At 34.5% G+C, this 4,976-nt stretch overlaps 1 non-coding gene across 1 annotated transcript; it reads left to right on the top strand.

Annotated features, from left to right (window-relative positions):
- Positions 1-363: 363 nt before the first annotated feature.
- On the top strand, positions 364-470 carry LOC128042669 (small nucleolar RNA R71). Its single transcript, XR_008198184.1, has one exon. It is a non-coding gene; the product is annotated as a small nucleolar RNA R71 (small nucleolar RNA).
- Positions 471-4,976: the final 4,506 nt, after the last annotated feature.

Below are 4,976 nucleotides of genomic sequence, written 5' to 3'. Positions count from 1 at the left end.
TCTTCGAATGCGTGACCATCACCAAAGTAAACGCATGCGATGCTCTCGAATTGACTAAGTTGTTGACTTGTCATCTTAGTGTTGCAACAATTAATATAAATATTCTTAAGCATGGAAATCATAGTATATACCTAACCTGCTAAAGATGTAAGAGCGTCGACTTCGTGAATTCCTGCCACTCTTATTCCTGTGGCTGCTCAATGAGTAGGCCACTGGTAGTTGTTACTCAAAATTCTTTCAAGAATCTCATACGCTTCATTATATGACTTTGAAAGAAGAGCTCCGTTAGCTGAAGCATCTACCACCATTCTCGTATGAGCATTGAGACCATCGTAGGAGGTCTCTAGTTGAATGTAATAAGGAATTCCATGATGAGGGCATTTTCATAATAACTCTTTAAATAGTTCCCATGCCTTATACAAGGACTCATCATCGGATTGCTGAAATGTAGTAATTTCATTTCTGAGTTTGGTATTCTTACTTGGTGGAAAATGATTCATCAGAAAATGTTCCACCAATTCTTGCCATGTGAAAATAGAACCGGGTGGTAAGGAATTCAACCATGCTCATATGTGATCTCGTAATGAATATGGGAAAAGCTTCAATCTTAAGGCATCTTCAGATACTGCTGATAACTTGAAAGAGTCGCTTACGTCCATAAATAGGCGGAGGTGCAAATGAGGATCTTTAGCATGCATCCCACTGAACTGTCCCATTGTTTGCAACATCTTGAACATTACTAGTTTTAACTCAAAATGAGGGGCGGGTCTTACAATCCCTGGATTGAGTTAAATAAAACAAAGGCACAACATATTTCCTAATCACTCGATCTCTGTCATCAGCAACAAGGATCAGACTTTGATTATTACAAGTTGCATCTTCTCTCAGATTTTGATTCATCTCTTTGACTTGTCTTTGGGCTAATCGCTCATTTCTTCTTTTCCTAAAGGTACGTTCAATTTCTGGGTCAACTAACAATAAATCGATAATTTGGTCTATGTTCATGAAACCTAAAAAAACATGAAAAATCAATAAGTTAAAATTAAAATAATAAAAATAAAATAAACCAAACTAAAAAATAAATATCTTCACAAGTAATAACAAATAAAATCCCCGACAATGGAGCCAAAATTTGTCTTGTCTGGTCATTACGTGCAAGTTTACATGGTCGTGCAAGTAATAAGTAGTAAGTAAAAAAGTTATTGTCTCCTGAGGGACTGTGTGGTAATTATTTGCAAAGTCAGTGTTAAACAATTTGGTTAAACAAAATAAAGGAGAATATTGTTGATGAAACATTGTAATTTAAATTAAAGGATGAAATCAATATCCAAATACCCACAAAACAAAACAAAATACATTACAGAAAATTCTCAAAACAATAAATAAACACAAGGAATAATATAATACAACATGAATAAAATAAAATAAAATAAAATGTTTCACTTTAACAGAACACTTTAGCAATCATAAAAAGAATATTATGAAAGTTTCGTGGCAAATTGAAAATTCATTAAACCCGTTTTATTTAAAACATAGGCTTCTCTCGAAGTTCTATTTTGTTCCTAAGTTAATTAGCATATCCCTATGTCAAAAAAACTAACTTAGAAATCACCCTCCCAGTCATTTACACAGTTTTTGCATACAAAAATTATCTTCTGAACTCAACATGATATGCACCATTTAGATTTTATGTCAATTAACTATTACCTCTTCCCAGATTAAATATTTAATTCAATTACCTACAAATGTTGGCCATACATTCACAAGTATAAACATGATTTAAACATAAATGAATGAAATAATCATTTGCACAGAATATTCAAGAGACAATCACCAATGAACTCAAACCAAGATTCATATATATTTTGAATAAAAAAAACTAAGTCATGACATATTAAACTGAAAATATAAAGATGAGATGCAATCCTGTCTCCCGACATAGAAAGCAATAATTTAACAATAAAGAGACGAGTAAGAAAAAGTAGCCGAGGGGGGATATCCACGACCATTTCACAATGTGAAGAGTAAACAGCTGAATATAAGGGGCTATCTATGACTGTTCCTTGTAGCTTCCTATGGTGGCTTTCCTCCTCATCTTTAAGATAAAATCACCTAAACATCTTCAAGTCAGTCTCCTAACTCCTCTTATTTCAGCAAGTGATTGCCTTATTTTGTGGAACTAAGTGTTTAGCAAGCCGTGAATAGGAGAAGAACACTTAAGAAAGAATATGGAAGAATGGTGTGAAAGTGAATTGATTCTGATCTGATGCCCTTGAATGATGGATGAAGGCCTTATTTTATAGCCATTTGAACCTAAGCCAAAAATAGCAAATTAAATCTCCATAACCTCCATGCTTTGTGCCATCCCTTGTATAGTGGAAGACTAAGTCTTCATTGCTAAATTTAACAAGGAAGTTTCCTTGATTTCTCTACCCTTGGTTGTTGTCCCTTGGTGTGAGGAAGAATGAGTCTTCCTTGCTATTTTTAGCAAGGAAGCTAGCTTTTTCCTCTCCTTGTGTGACCGGCCAGCATGTGGTCAAATTGTGATGATTTTTTATTACTATTTTTAGTAGTTGATAGATGATTGAAGGCTTAATTCAAGGGATATTAGTGCTAAATTTTATTTGGAAAAATATAAAGTCAAATCTGCTATATATGGGAGTTCAATGGTTGGTTAGGGACTGCTAATTTAAGTAGTAGATAATTGCCAACTTATTTTTCTGGTAAAATTGGGTAAATGATATTGGTTTTGGGCCTCCTATTTCGGCAATATTGAGTCTTCTTGGAATTCATACTGGTTCATTACCACTTTGAAATCCATGTGACTAAAATATTAATCTTTCAACTTGTACTTGTCTAAGACCTAAATACAACAAAAAAACCTACCATCCTATCCCTTAGCTCAATTAATCCCAAAAAAAATTGTAACATCCCAAAAATCGGGCTAGAAGAAATTAAGTTTTGAAACCAAGAGCGGTTATCTCTTGATTTTTGAATTGAAATTTTAGAAATTTTGACAAGTTAATCTGATTCAGTTGTTTAGTGTTGTATTTGTGTGTGAGAGGTTATGGGTTCGAATCATTTCTTTGAAAAATTTTGTTACTTTTTTTCTAAACTCCTGTTCTTGAGCATTTAGCATAATTATTATTTTCACTCAGTTGATGGCAAGAATGAGTTTGCTGGTTCAATGGTTAAGCTTCTGTATACCCTGTGGTCCTGTGTTCAAGTCCATTACAAAGCAATGAGACATTTTTTTGTTATGCTGCCTTGCGAGTTAGTTTCTATTTTTTGAAATTAATTAAGTTTCTCCCAAAGAAAAACTTCCTCTCCTTTTAATGTTTTTTTTATTTTCCTTCTATTTTTCTCTCTACCGTTTCCTTTTCTTTTCTTCTTGGTTGGGATTTTCTACTTTCCTTAGTTTATTTTCTGAATCCTTTCGTATCTGATATTCAAAGTTCTCTTATGATGTAATTCTTCAGTCGGCTTGTGCAAGTGTTCTTTGTCAAGTTTTTCTGTGCATGAGTTTTGATGAACAAAGTTATATTTTATGTATGGAGTAGCTTTCTTATTTGGGATGTTTACCTCAGCTATTTGAGTTGCATGTTTCAGTTTACGAGCAAGGGATCATCTCTATTGCTTCTACGTAAAAATCGTATTACGTGGGTACCAAAAACCCAAATTTTTGCGATTTGCGTACGTCGAAAAACATGGCCTTCGATGTCACACGATCGTGTGTTAGGCCATGTGGTAGACCGTGTGAGGCACTGTTTAGAGTCACATGGGCTAGTGACACGGGCATGTGTCCAGGTCATGCAACTCACTATTTTGGGACCATACGGGTGTGTGATTCACTAAGAGGGACACACTGGCATGTGCTAGGTTGTGTGGGTTACACGAGCCATGCACCCAGGCCGTGTGTATCCACATGGGCATGTAGGTCAAAATTCTGAAATTTTCCCTAGGGCCATGAATGTCATCTGGATCGAATGTAGGCCTTCCGTAGGGTCTGTATTATCTGTATTAAGCTATAAAACTCAGGCAGTGTTGATCTATTAGTGTATAATCTACTATCTGTATGTACATCTATTTTGATTTAAGATAAGTAAAAATTATTTCTAATGTATAATGTACCCCTGTTTGGATGCATTGAGGTATGTGAATTATCTAGGTACGGTTCATATTTTGTTAAGCTTGACGGTACACCTTGTGTTACTCTGTTGATTAAGAATATGTGATATCCAAATATATGGAACCGATTGGTATTAATTCTAATTTATAACCATGCACATGACTTCATGGCCATATGATGTGATCTGTTGAGGTTTGATACATTTTTTTTACAAAGCATGGACTCCAATGCTTACTGATTCTGTTATTGTATGATAGCCTGATCTACATGCTTATCACTCTGACTCTGTATATGCATGTCATGACATATTGCATGGGATTTGGGATGATGTGAAAGGAGGAAGTTTTTGGCAATTTAATTTTTTGCATTATTTGGTGGTTTATCCATAATTCTGTTCTGGCAACTTGACTGCAATTTAATGGCTTGACCACATGTATCTGATATGGCTATTTTAAATGAAAATTCAGGTGCACTGTCCACAGTTATCTATTGGTGTGATTTGGTCAGGCAAATTTTGGGGAACTCTATTTTGGTGTGTAGCAGAGTTGGGTAGATTGTTTTCTGACAAATTTGCACTCTGATTGTTTTGAAAAATACTGCATCGACATAGACATACATTTATTTTTCTGTTCTACTCTATTCTATTCTGTTTTGTTCTATTATACTACCATTTTTGAATTCTTTGTGATACCCTAGATCTGTTCCATATAGGTTATATGACCACTATTAAGTTCTCTTCATTACTACGATTTATATGTTGTGATTTGTTTATTTGTATTTGAGTTTGGTTATATATTGTGCTTTGTAGCTCACCCATTTGTCTTATCTTTGTCTATTCGGGTAGTCT

This window comes from Gossypium raimondii, chromosome 7 (genome assembly GCF_025698545.1).
Source record: "Gossypium raimondii isolate GPD5lz chromosome 7, ASM2569854v1, whole genome shotgun sequence".
In the NCBI taxonomy this organism is placed as follows: Eukaryota; Viridiplantae; Streptophyta; class Magnoliopsida; order Malvales; family Malvaceae; genus Gossypium; species Gossypium raimondii.
The sequence above is the reverse complement of the archived record's forward strand: the minus strand, read 5'-3'. Positions and strand labels throughout refer to the sequence as shown.